The following is a 14,970-nucleotide window of genomic DNA, read 5'->3' on the forward strand; positions in this document are numbered from 1 at the left end:
CGCTCAGCGCATGTTTATAAATGTGGAGGAAAAAACCGGAGGACCCAGAGAAAAATCCACGCTATCACGGAGAGCGAGACATGCAAACTCCAAATATACAGGCGTCAGGGTTGGTATCGAACCCACGACCTCCTGTATACCAGGCAAGGTAGTTAACATCTCGCCCAAGTGACGCCCTTAAATATAATTATTTAATTAAAATAACCCTACATCCTGATTATTGGGCCACCCCGTACACATTGCATCTTTTGTGCAAGATGCAGCAGCAGCAGTAGCAGCAGTAGCAGCAGTAGCAGCAGCAGCAGCAGCTGCCGCGATTACGACTCAAACAAAAGTGCAGTTTTGGTAATTTATTTGGCAGCACCAACAATTGTGGTGCTTTATGGAAATGTGAAGAGGTCTGGTGTCATTTTTCCACACGCACATTGATCATCGCCGGCACTGAGACATTGCCCCCCTTGAATGAAAAGCACCGGTAGACAGAAAATTGACTGCCGATCATTTATACTTTAAAGCCTTTTTTCCCCCGAGTTTAATTTCCTGACACGCGATCTCATTAAATAGATTTTTGAAGCTGTGAATTGGAGCTAACATAAAAGTGAAATATCAAATATAATAGGAAAAAAAACTTCAAATTAGTTCACTATTTCTAATTAGACAGAACCCGTGCAATATGGAATAAAAAAAAGTCATGGCATAGACTCAGATATAGCGCAAGTCATAAAAATAAATTATCATACATATATCTAATTAAAACTCTCATCATAACCATCATCAAACCCTTTCCTCACGATGCTGGGTCAAGGTGTCAATAGTCTCACCAAGCCTGCCTGTGCTGTCTCATATCTCGGCCTTTCTCCTTCAATAAACCAAGATACAATACCATTGATTATGCATGATCTAGCATATAAATACAACTCTACGGTGGAATGGTGATGTGGTGGTTCGTGCATTGCACTACGTTACTGGCGACCAATTCCCGGGTACTGCTCATTCCATTGGCAAGTGCTATCTGAACCGATCCTGGGCACCTGCTTCACCAAAGCACACTTGACCAGCGTAATGATGTGTTTTTAAGATACATTGAACTTATTTTGCGCCGCACGTAGCCAACCGTGCTATACGGAGGCGTGGTCCAACAACTCCCATGATTGAAATGGTGTGCGAATATCTTCATCCAAAAAAGTGGATGAATAAAGGGGCTGTCAATTAGAATGTATTATTAAATACAACGTGCATCTCAAGATGTTGTAGAATAAGGGGAACCTTGCACGTTTAGAGAGTTTGAAGGAGACGGAGGTGTTTGATGAATACTTTTTTTTCATAAATATGGGGGATTTAATTGCTACAGGCCAGAAAGGGATTCGGGAGGGGGGGGGCCTAGGCTAAAAGAGAGAGGAAAAAAACTCGAGTTGGGCATTGGAATGATTGAGGTGAGATGGCACGTAAAGTGCTTTGATATTCTGGAGTATTTAAGTGCCTTATACATGCAAATCCGTATCCTTATGGTGGACGTGCTAAATTTAAACACTGAATAGGGAGAGAAAGAATCATAGGCAGAAGAGAAGGGAATGGTCTTTAGCATGGCGTTGAATAGAGGAAGGATTTCGGAAGTGTGGACGGCCAGAGGAAGGGGACAGTCGGAACAGCAGCAGAAAAGCTTCCTCCCATTGAGGGAAGGTTGACTGAAAATCATTGAGGTCCTCTCTCGCTCAATTTGTTCACCTCTTGGTTGGCCAATCACAAAGGACTATTATTATTGAACTTGTTATTGTTATTAAACTCATTATTTTCGCTGTCTTTCCTCTGCCCACCCTTCCATCGCAATGTCCGTCTTAGATATTCCTCGCGCACGTGTGAAAAGCATCACCGCAGGCGATTCCTCGGGAGTCCTAAAATAATAATATTCAGGATCTGTGTCTATCCTGAGTCAGGCAGCCAAAGCTGCTTAGTATGTTTGTAAATTTCTGATGGCAGAGGGCTTACATTTTCCCATGAGCTCAGCCACTGAACAATCCGTGTTTTTAGTTTTGTTCCATCCATCAGAGTATTTTCACTATCACCCCCTCGCCTCCTTGTATGTTGAAAAGTGTGTATATATAAACAATCATTATAAATAAATGAACAGTCAAGAGTTGTTAAAATGTAATGTCTACATACAATGTTCCTATGCTATTTTCCTATACAGTACAGCCCTTGCCGACCCACTACTAAATTAGGGCCTCCCCACGCCTTGTGATCCTTGCAAACCTTGAGGGATATGTGACCATACTTCACCACGCTGGTCAGTTAGGGCTGAAGGTAGGGGGAAGTGCAGTACAACACTGGGTTTTGCTGCACTGCCCAGAGAGCCTAGGACACTTGTGTCTTTACCCATGGTGCTTACCCCATACAAGCACCATTCAGACTTAAAGCCTGCTTTGTATCCGAGATCTGGTGAGATCAGGCGCATATCGGGTGATGTGGTCAAATGCCCACGGTATGTATGATGTCCCTAAATTTAAAATCCTAAAACTGAACTATATTAACGTGTAAAAAAGAAAATAAAAATACAGTTTAAGGAACAACACTTTGCATTTGGTCCCATAAATAAGCCATGGTTTGTACTCAATTGCATAAATATTGACAGCACGGGTGTTTTGGAGGAGAATGTCTCTCCTTAATTTACTCCGCGTCTAGAGACTTTAAACCGCCGAGAGGTCTGCATCATAAAAGGCTTCGTGCACCTTTCTGCTTTGCTAGTAATGGGCAGAGGATGCTAGGGAGACATTTGCAAAACCTGCTCAGATCCTGCACAGTTTAGTTTTGGTCTCGTAGGACCCCGATAGCTGGCTGCAGCAAAACCAAAAGACATGGCATGTGCCGTGAGGGAGAATAAGACAGGAGCGCTTGGCCAGATATGAAGCACCTTTGTGAATTCGTGTGCTGACATCCAATTGTAAACACCCTTGAAAAATGAATGATTGCCTCCAATGCGGAATATATATAGTCAACCCATGCATTATAAATGACTGAATAATGTTGATGTTTAATCGGTGATTCTATGTAGCAATGAATGTTCTATTCTCCACTGGTGGGGTGGGTGGATGGGGTTTAAGCAAGCCTGTTTATTTCGGACATTTGACGTGGATATGGAGCAGTGAAAGGAACTCGTTTGCAGGTGCTAGGTGGATTGTCGCGCTGCAGGACGGTGAGAGATGGCGGTGGCTTGCGGAAGCTTTCATCCAACGGTGTATTACGCCTGATGATTATTGAAAACCAGATCTGTAAATGTTGTTGCCCTTCCCCCGCACCTCCGATTAGGACGGTTGGCTATGTACAATGCAAAATAAGATCTACATACATACAAATAGTGCTAATATTCCTATGGATGAGAGCTTTCAGGTTTGTAATATAGACATCCATGAACACCGAAACAAAGGGAAATTGTTTTCCCTTTGAGTATAGCAAGGATAGCGAAACTGGCCAGCACCACACGGGGAAACACGCATGAACGTCTTTTAAAAAGCTGTCCGTCGTGACATCATAGGTAAACATGCATTTGCAAACTTTCATCCTTATCCATGTATTGATAGTTCGATTTTATTGTGCAATTTTATTAAGGGAATGTTGTCTTGGTTTTGGTCTGTTACTCTTCTTGCTGCTGTTTTGCTGCCTTGCGCAAGCCTGGGAATTGCTGTCCTTGTGCAATTTTAACGTATACGCTTTATCTATTTTAAATAATATTTTTTTGTGATTTTCTTACCTTTCCTATACTTTGCACTCCTATCGTGTTTTTCTATTGTTTGTTCTTGTAACCTTCTGACATGTCCTTCCTGGACATCTGTGAAAAAGAGCTTCATAGCTCATCGGATTTCTCCAGGGTAAATAAAGATTGTGCTTCCGAAACAACGAACACGTTGGCCTTTCCCACAATAATGATCAGGCAACACCTCCTTTGCTCCACCACTGGCATGAATGAATGTTGGTGGCAGCCAAGTCTGGCATGGAAATGTCAGAGGTAAGTGGCCTCTATTCACAGCAAGGGGAGGTCAATGCAGACACTGCAAAGGTATTCGGCTGAAAGCTCTGTACAGCAACAACTCAGCAAGTGATAACGCGGGATCGTTGTGTGCAGTGGTTGCACAATGCATGCTGCGGAAATGAATATCGTGATTTTAAATAGCGCCTTAGTGTAACATGGGGTGCTCGGTGTTATCCGTGCTGGAGATTCACATAGCTAATGCAGTAGGTATGCAGGGAATGTATTATACCACGCAAATAGCTTACCCTGTCAAACAACAATAATTAGCGATGAGGCATCTCATGCACCCTACATGGAGGTTGGCTATGATAAATCAACAAGGCTGATGAAAGCACCTCCGATTTCCACGGTTGGCTATGTACGGTGCAAAAGGAGTTCAACATACATACACCCTTTTTATTGGGGTCAATTGTGAACAAGAGCCATATCAGACATCAGTACATCTAATCAGCATAATCAGTGGCTCAAAGACTCACTCCTCAAAGACTCACTCCTACAAGGCGTGCGGTGAATTTCGATGTCCATGCGCTCGGCGTTTGAAGGCCTGGAGACCGGAATCGGTGATCTCGCCGACAATGTGTTCAGGGAGGCAGTTCCATATCCGGACAGCCACTGGCGGAGCCAGTGGGGGAAGTGGGGTGGCACGTGCCCCCCCCCCCCCCCCCAATTATCCGATCGAAATCCGTAATTTCGATCGGATCATTGGGGTTTATTAGTAATAAATCGGAATTTTGCGACCCCCACTGCCACTGTGTAGCTATTTTGTGCCAGGGACTCTATGAGATGATAGGACAATAGTCTGAGTCCGGAATTGGCAATAAGTAACGGCAAAGCAGTTATAAGTGACTCACAGAATTGTGCGCAGTTGCGGAAACAGTCCACGACTTCCTTGAAGGCATTCACCTTCAGCGAGCGCGATGCCGATCACACAACGCGTTTCGAATTCCACCCTCGATCAATGGCTACGCCATCGCCGCACACGCGTCGAATAAAAAGCAAGGGACAAGTCCTTACTTACTAACAACAACTATCATTTTTCATTGCTGGAGGGGTTGCCCCCCCTACCTGAAAATCCTTGCTCCGCCATTGCGGACAACGGAGTGTAGGAGTGAGCTTCTGTCCAGGGAGCATTTTCTGGCAGCTGCCGCTGTCCAGATTATAAGGATGGGCATAAACGACCCTTTTGTCAATCCACTGTGGAAATAGGGCCTCCCCACACCGTGCAGGATCAATGGGGTTCGTTGACCCCACGTCAGCGCACTGGTTGAGCGAGATATTTCATGTAAACTTAAAAGTAACGGACTTTTCAAATGGTTTCGTCATAGGAGACGGCACTTCACTACAAATGGCGTGAACCATTTGTAGTGAGTCCAACTGAGTCGCAGACATTGTCTTGGGAGTGACACTATTTATTAAGCAACTTCAACATAACATCACACAATCCAGACTCGGGTATTGAATGCCCATCTAACCACACTACGGCAGAACTAGACACGGTTCGCTATCCCGGCCCGGACCACAAGCTGGGTCCCGGACCGCGTGGCTAGAGGCTTCTTCTCCCCGACGTGGATCTTCTTCACACCAGCGACACGAAGAACCCCGAGCTCCTCACGGGGCCCCCGTTATATCCCCCTGGGCTGGGGCTGGCTCCGCCCTTCGCCCCGCCCACCTTCCAGATCTCTCGAGCTCTTTCTCGAAGGCTCCCGAGAGCTCTTTTAGACCACGTGACCGCCCAACGGCCCCCGTCCACCGGTGGCCCCCCTCCAATATCGTCCGGTCACGTGTCGGCAGGTCAGCCAGAGTATCATGACCCAACGAAACCCTGGCTGGCTAACGTTCCCTCTCGCTCCCTCACCGGGAGCCTGCACCGCACACTGCTCGCGGTGCCTCCGCGCTAACCAGTGCTCACACAAGCCCCACTAGGGCTGGTGGTACTACGCCCTGTAAGCGGGCTACACATAATGCCAACACATTATCCGCCGTGGCTTCGTAAGCCCGGCACCACACAGTGACAATCACAGTCACTACATATTTGAAACCGAAAATTGTTTAATTCCTAAGGTGCGTTCAATAAGGAATACCCTTACGTAGGTGCCATATATATGGAGGTATGACAGTGTAGCAGTTAACGCACTGCGCTATGAACCTGGCGACCCGAGTTCGATTTCGGCTCACGGCCAACACCGGTGATGATTATTTGAACCGGTCACGGGCCTCCCCTAGGTCGACTCAGCCTCAAATGAGTACCTGGCGCGATGTGTAAACATCGCCAGTGGGGAGACAAAGGCGGCCGGGCGTGGTGTTGGCCACCCACCCCTCGTGTGCCGTGTCGACATTTAGAGGTGCTCGCTAACAGCACATTCCCCCAACAGTCTGTTCAGACTATACGGGGGGTCTTTGTCTTTTAACATATATATAAAAATGACTAACGTATTAACACAATTACATTAAGCGTAAACATAAATAAATCGCGTGGGAATAGGCAGATTGTATGCACTGGAACAGCAAGTGCAACACACAAGGTGTTTCATGAAAACCGTGCTCGTAAAGAAATAGCTCCCTGCACACAACACTAAAATAAATCCCCGTCCTCGTTTTTTTTTCTCTGCTCAGGTGGAATCTGCTTTGGTTGTGGCTCGGGGCACGAGTTCGCAAGGGAAAAACAACGGGTGACGGCAGCACAAATCTGGCACCTGCTGCGAGTGGGATGCTGCGGGTGTCGAGCAAACAGACCTGACCGACCACCTCTTCCAAATGCAAAGTTTTTTTTAAGACCCTGGTTAAAATCACATTACGTCCCTGAAATTGTCCTACATGGCCTGTTCCTGAGAGGTGACTGTCCCTGCCATGCCTGCGATATGTACTGGGTTAATATATATAACTAAATATATATAGAGAGAGAGTGCTGTATATTGCGAATGTTACGTGGAATATCGATAGGATAAATGAAAGTTAGTATGTCCTCCAAAAAGACTGAGCATATTCGCAAACAGGGCATATTTGTATATGCTGCCGAAGTGGAATGGTCAGAACACCAGACTTCCAATCGAGGTCGCCAGTTCTATTCGATCTCCCGATGCGCCACTTGAGGCAGTGAGGACAATTTTCTTGAATCCATCCGTCTCTGTCCACCCAGCAGTGTAAATGGGTACACCAGTTACTTCATGGGCAGCTTGCATGCGATGCGGTAAAGTGCGGGTACTTCCTCCTTTTCCAAGACATCTGGCCAGTGTGGAAGAGTAGGTCAACTGTAAGTTCTTGCTTACGCAGTGGCATTAGCAAGACATTGCAGGGCTGCATCTTTACCTTTTACGGCTATCGTTGGGATGCTGCAGAAATAACAACGCATAAATCATAGCGCAAAACACCAGAAGAGGCCATGGAAAACAGGTATTCCATTTATTTTAATAAATAGAGGGCTATTTTGGCATCAATAAATTGTTATTTCTCTCACTTCTTTATGCAAACTAAAGTGAAGGAACATTATTTTTCTTAAACCCATATTTCAACGTGGTGAAACTGTGTTGAGCGGTGCCACAGTTCCTTGTTGCACTGCACTCTGACCCTGATGACCTGAGTTCCATTCCTAGCCGTGGCTAACATCAGTGACTAGTAACATCTGATCTGGTGCTTGGGCCACCGTTCGCCAACCCACACTGAGCAGCACGGCGATGTATGGTCAAATGCCCGCGATTGATGTGACGTGGGGAGGCCTGGATTGACAAAGAGCCGTAAAATATTCCTTTAAATAAAAACGGTGTTCGAGTAATACACACGCAGCAGTGTAGAAACAGTCATGTGTAGAGAACGCAATGAAAGGAGCTCAGCTGAGCAAGCTGACGACTGTGATATAAAATTTGAGACACTTAACTGAATCCGATTTTGATGCCACTCATTTGCAGACATGCTGCAGTTTTTTAATCGAGCAGAGTGAGCATTAAAGTGTCCTCTGAAAATCCATGGGTGTAATTCACGCTGGCACAGGGCTGCACTCTGAGAATAAGCCGTGAAGAGGCATAAGGATTTGAATTGGGTTTGTATCATTCAGACAGAAGGAAGCCCAATTAACATAAAGTACGTCACATGTCCGACTCGCTAAAGGCAGATATGTAAAAAGGTCAGATGTGTAAACATCAGTGATTGCATGCACAAAATCTGATCTCACGTTATCGGCAGCTGATTGGTCAGGATGTATGTGTAACAGTCGGATATGCAGCATTGTATCTGCTTGGATGCGCCAAGAGGGTGTCTTTGCTAAGCCCAGTTCACATCTCCCAAGAGTTAAGGCTGGCAGATGTTTTAAAATATTTGAATAGCATCATTCCACCACAAACAGCGTTCAAGTGGTGAAAGAATTCCACGACAGTCAAGTCGTCATTCATCATCACGAAACATGGGCTGGTTGCCCGTCGGTGTCCACTGCACATTGTCATATCTCGTTATTCAGTCGCAATTCACATCTTCGAAATTAATAATATCTCACCGTGGAGGTCACACTATAATAGCCATTGGATCCAGGAGCTCAAGCATCAACTTTGGCTTTAAAGAGTGAGGACACGACCTGCTATTCAGACACAGAGTGGCAGATTTAGGCTACTGGGAAACAGTAGCGACAACACACAGAGGATGCAGGAAGAGACAAAGAAGAGGCACACTGAGGCAGAGAGTGCAGAAGCAGACGGAGCAAAGCAAAGCAAAAATACATTTTCATGAAGGACTTAACAACAGCAGCATCATTATGAATAATCGTAGCAATGAAAATGATCATCATTCCTGTACCTCGTGAACAAAGGCGCCGTTAGGAAGCACAGAGTACCGTATTATTTGGACGGTGGTGAGATGTTGAAATGTCTCATTAGGCACAAGCACGCCCCAGTGGGCATGCCATGCCTCACCATCTTGGGCTCCTGACAGCAGGACGTGGCAGAAGACACGATGCCAATGTCACCCAGCTCACGACTCTTGATTAGTTTCAGCCACTTTGGTGAATCCAGCATTTGCTTATATGTATTGAGTAGAATTGTTGCAATGCAAATGTTTAATCTTGGTCGGGGGTTGAATCAGTCCATAATCCCGCCAAGGTTGACACAATTAGTATCACTTTGTGGAGAGGTCAACAGTGGTCATCCTATGGATAGACTCGTCCTCGCCATAGGTATGGGGAATTTTCACCACTGGCTCAGGGCTGAACACAGGATATGAGTACCACCTGAATGCTCATTTGAATCATTTGGCGGGGCCCCGGGGTCCCGCAAAAATCAGATCAATAATTATTATTTTTCAGTCCGCCCACTCGTGACCCCGACAGCAACGCGCCGCCCGCCCAGACTCGTGCCAACAAGCGCCACCAGCAGGCGGCGATCGACACGATGGGCGCCACCCCACCGGCCAAACGCGAGCCCCGGGGGGCGTCCGCCGCAGTCGCGCGCGGCGAGGACGCCCTCCGGTCAGCCGTCAATCCTCAGCTTCTTTGCCAAGGCGAGCCCCACCGCCGCCCCCCAGGCAGTGAATTTAACGTGTTTATGTAGAATTTCAACTTTTTACGAAACTTAGTGCCCCGAGTAGCTCTCGACGAGGCCAATCGATTGACCACTAGTTTTGTTGTCGGTAAGGCTACGCGGTTTTTCCCACCCCGGGGCAGTGATGGGACCCCGGGGTCCCGCCAATTGCTTCATTTGAGTAATAAATCACTTTGACTTTAATACAAAATGAGACAAAAAATATATTCGATTCTTGAATCATATCATACCCCTGAACTGACAAATCATTGCATCGCTGGAGAGGGGGGGGAGGGTAATTGGATGCCTCATGCTAAATATAGCATAACTTAATGTGTTTAACAAGCCTCTAAGCACAACAGAAGTGGAAATTTCCAGCCTCAGATGTCCCGGGCTGATATGTCCGAGCTGCAGGCTGTTCTGCATGGTAGCTATGCAGCTTTCATCTTGGGTTTCTATACTGTACACAGATACTGCCTTCAAGGTCTTCGTCAATGGCTCCACCCTGGTGTCAGTTCGACACGCGGTGAAGGCACGCCCCAGAGACAGATATTGATTACTATACTGTCCTGACGAGGCTGAATAAGCATGAAGCCGGGCCACAGTTTTCCATCTCTGCATCACCACTACCAGCCAGTCAGTCACATTTGCCTAGGGGCCGTCCATAAATGACGTCACTCACCTAGGGGGGGAGGGGGGGGTCAGACGATGTGTGACGAGGGGGGGAGGGGGGGTTTGAGAAATGTGACGTCACATCAAACTACGCAACTTTAAATAAATATTTACTGAATAGAATTGTTATAACAACACTAATTTTGATTAATTTTCATGATTAACTATTTGATTATTTAAATTTACTAAGGTCACCTTTTATTTATTCCATGGGAGAATGGAGAAGCATTCATTTTGTTATTTTTTTGAATTATTGTTATTAAACATTTTTATTTTAATGATTCTACCAGGGCATTTCATTCTGTGGAATGAATATGTAATTGTTATAATTGTAGTATCCATTTTGCTTCGTTCTACTACAAAGTTTCAAGTATTTTTACAGCGTTAATTCTAAGAGAATTGCAATATAATATTCTGAACATCTGTAGTTTTAGTTAGACGTTGAATATTTTCAAGTGAATTTTATGATAAATATCAGCTGTCCATCGACTCCTTTTTAATAAATGTTTTCTCCTACAACATCAGAGCGCAGCGCCACATTAAATACGCACTACAATGACAATAGTTTAAAGCGATTTGAAGCATGTTTTATTTCCAAAATGGAATATGGTTTTGGGGGGGGGGCAGAGCTTTTTGACGTCATATTTGAGGGGGGGTCTGACTTTTTGTGACGCCGTGTGACGAGGGGGGCAGGGGGGGGTCAAAAATCGGCCAAAATCGCGTGACGTCATTTATGGACGGCCCCCGAGGACAAAAAACCCAGAATGCACTTCTTCAGGAAATGGGTTTTTTTTGCATAGTATGTTTTTTGTTTGCATTTTGACTGCAGGTATTGTGGTTAATGCAGACATGAATCCTCGTAGAAAGGTTTCAGTTTTGTTGCCAGAAAAAAAGGGGAAAACCCCTATTATTATAGTTTGATACTGGCAAAGGAGGTCTAATGATGACGATGCATATAGTATTAGAGCTTGTTTGCATGTTTCCATAAGTGCGTGTGGTTAATGCAGACTTGATTCCTGGTCAAATGTATCTACCCAGAGAGAATATGAACCTATTCTTATTTTCCCCTCGATTTAGGATAATTAACCACAAGTCGTGAAGCGAGAGGGAACAAAATCGCATTTTCTGGCAAAAGCCGCTTTTGCAAGCCGCGGTTAATCTGCATGGCTTTCAATGAAGGAGCCGTGCAGAGCGTCGAATGAGAGGGGATTTAAAGGAATGGAAGCAACGCAAATAAGTGACACGTGGTGTTGTGGCCAACTGCATGCAATTTTTTTCCAAAAAAAGAGAGCACTTGAGTGCCTATCGTGTAATTCAATTTGGTGAAGTGTTTTTTTTTTACTGTAGAAGTGTTCTCTCGGATTGGATGTGCAGATGTATGTTTCAAGCAGCCCTTTCCTCAAGGCAACATAGCATTACTTATTCATGTTTTCTGGGAACACCAACAAATTATAATCCTGACATCGCTTTTACAAAAATAGCCGTACAAAAATGGCCCTTTACCACCTTAAACTGTCGATTTTATGAATGTATCCTCAAAGGCGTTTTAACAGCTGCAAAACGCCAACATTAGCACCGTCAGTCACACTCAACTTTCAGTGCAATGGTGGTAATACTTTATAGCATCATTTGACTTTACAGGAACTATACAACTTTTAATTGCAGGAAAGTAGTTAAGTAATTTCTATATGTGTTTTCTGTTTAGTTTTGACGACGTGTGAATATTGAACTAGTGCCATATTGTGTAAAGAAACACGTTTCCCAGTCAAGCGTGATTATTAAATATGCAGGGTGTTTAAAAAAATTTACCCAATTTCAAAGCAGTATATTTCACGATGGAAACATGTTACAATTCCACAAAAAGTTACAAACGGTTTAATGAGTTATCAAGTTTTACGAACCATTTTATAAATGCTCTATGTGCTCTCCACAACATCGAGACGATAGTTGAATTCGTCCCAAATGCCTCTCTTCTCACATTTTCCTCTGAGGTGCGTGGTCGCCCTGTGCTCTGCCCCTTACATAAACAGCAGCCTGTTTCCTCAAATTGTCGGTACCAACGACGAATGCTCTTTGACATTGGCGGATCAATGCCAAAACGCCTTTGAAACGCACGCCACACCGCAATTAGGGATTTTAGTCTTGCTGAACTGCAGAACGCAAAACGCCCCTTGTGTTGCGGGGTCACCGTCTTGCCAATGACCGAGGCTCCGGGCTGTTAGTGCGCTGGGAGAGGCATCTAGCGGTAATCATTTGAAACTCTATGCCCCGCCCTCTCTATGCCACGCCCTTTCAAGTGGTAAGAGTTTCATTCATGGGCGGTTCGTGGTTGCAGAGATATAGCGATTTCAAATCGGGTCCATCTTTTTAAAACATCCTGCACTGAGAACTATTGTAACGTATGGTGTTGGAACGAATACAACAACTAATATTCGATATTACTATTGCTAACTTTATTTCACATAATACCGCAGCATAACTGATTCTGGGCTCACGTGGATCATTGTCACGTGGAAAGTATTGTACCAGAATCCAGTGCGTTTTCTGAAATGTATTGCAAACTCGCCAGTTGTCAGCTCACTTGCCACCGAGTCGGTTGACCACTTTGACGGTTCCATTTCCAAAGGCCACTTTGAAGAAGCAGTCCAGTATACCTCGCATTCCTTTTGATTACCAACACCAGGTGGTGGTTTAAATAAGTACGGGTAAAAAAACACCTATTTTTGACTTCATGTTAAGTTGTAAGTTACGTAATTAAACCACTCCTGTGGCACGTGTGGCAATAAGACTAAAAATGAACAGCACTCACCGCTTATACCAACGCTCACACATTTCCACTGTTTCTGGGCCCCCCATCTGGCCTGAAATATGTGAACTAAGGCCTCCAAGCAGATGCTAAATGATCCGTAATCACTGCAACCCACTGGGTTGTACAAATCATCAACATTTGGCACATTCCGCTCCATTAATTGTACACAGATAATCCTGCCCGGCTCCACTCTCTGAAAGCGTTTTTTTTTTAACCCACAATGGAGTTTTCGATTTCCCCATTCGCTTTGGCGTCCATTATGCTCGGACACGAGGGATGGCCGCAATAATGAGACGCATACTGTGGCTGGGCTGGAGGTGGAAGCATTGCTCCCGCGTGTGTGAACGTGAATGCAGAGCCACAAGAAGAATCCCCCACAATGCTCCGTCTCCAGTCGCCGCCTACAAAATGATGTCGGTCAAGTCTTTCAACTGGCGAAAGTGCTCAACACCACGAAGGGAAATATGAACTTTCAAGCACCTCTCGCCCGCCGTGGAGTACTTGACATTAATGACACGCTATTTTTACTTGGTGAATTTGCGTCTATACGTTACAAAGTGTTATCACAATTACGCTCAACGAGAGAATGAATGGCTTATCACTACAGGGTCATCCTTATGCCATTCTAACAAAGACAAGAAAGCCTTTCTCTGTGACAGCATCGGATTAAATCTAAACCCCCCCCTGTGTATTCAAATATAGTACTGTTGTCTATGTGCACTCACTATACCGCTGTGCATTTTAAATGAACACAATCAAATCCTTAAATTTTGATTTAAAGCTTTCGTGACTGCAGGGATTCATATTCTTGGTTCTTTCGGTAAAGTCACGTAGAAGGGAAGCAATAAAATAATCAAATCCTTTTCTTAAAGTCATTATGTATGTTGCGACCCAGTAATTCACAAAACGAGTGAGGCACTGCCCGACCTACAGCGCTGGTACCCTCTCTACCCTCCCGTGTGTTCTCAAAGTAGCGGGCTCCCAAGAGTTTTCAACACTTGTCTCAAAATATCCCGAGGATAATCAAAAAAAGTTTTTGGGGTTAATTTGAGTGAATATGTTGTAAATTACATGACGTGTTAAATTGAATTGGGGAGAGGTGAGGAGGGTGGTTATTCGTGGATTTTCACACTGGTTTATTTTTGTAATTTTATTTAAAGCCCAACAAAATTAGATTATTCATAGATTACAGTCTGTAAATGCTTCCTGGTAGACCAAGTGAACTTTCCCAATAATTGTACCACAAAATATTCAAACCGTTCAGTTAATGTTTATTCTATTTCTGTACATAACTTGTTTGTATCACTTACTTTTTTAATTATGCACGCTGCACTAATCCAGTAATATATTGTAAAATGACATGGAGGGTTGCAGAAAGAGTTTGTTTCCTGAGGGGGTGGGGCACGGGTTGGAACATACGATTGCGAGTAACTTGGTCTGCGAATATTTTGCAAGACGAGCAAAATTTAAAAATAAATATTAATTTGATAAACGAGCGAGGTCTTGCAATACGAGTAGTACGTATATGCTTTGTCTGCCGAGCGTCACGTGATCACAACTGATATACGAGTGATTTGATATACGAGTGCTTTGGATTACAACACGTTTCCGGAACGAATTATGCTCGCAATCCAAGGTTTTACTTGTATATTTAAATTGGAAACCGATTCCAGAATCTACTACAAAAGTCTTAGAAACAGCCATCTCTACTTGGGGGCTGTCCATAAATGATGTCATGCACCTGGGGGGGGGGGGGTGGTCAGACATTTGTGACGATGTGTGACGAGGGGGGGGGGGTTTGAGAAATGTGACGTCACGTCAAAATGCGCAACTTGAAATAAATATAGACAACACGTTCTACTTAATTAGACTTTTTAATAAATGTTTTCTCCAGCAACATCAAAGTGCAGCGCCACATTAAATAAAAACTACAATGACAATAGTTTAAAGCGATTTGAAGCATGTTT

The sequence above is a fragment of the Petromyzon marinus genome, chromosome 22 (genome assembly GCF_048934315.1).
Source record: "Petromyzon marinus isolate PM22_M1 ecotype Great Lakes invasive population chromosome 22, UKy_Petmar_22M1.pri1.0, whole genome shotgun sequence".
Lineage (NCBI taxonomy): Eukaryota > Metazoa > Chordata > Hyperoartia > Petromyzontiformes > Petromyzontidae > Petromyzon > Petromyzon marinus.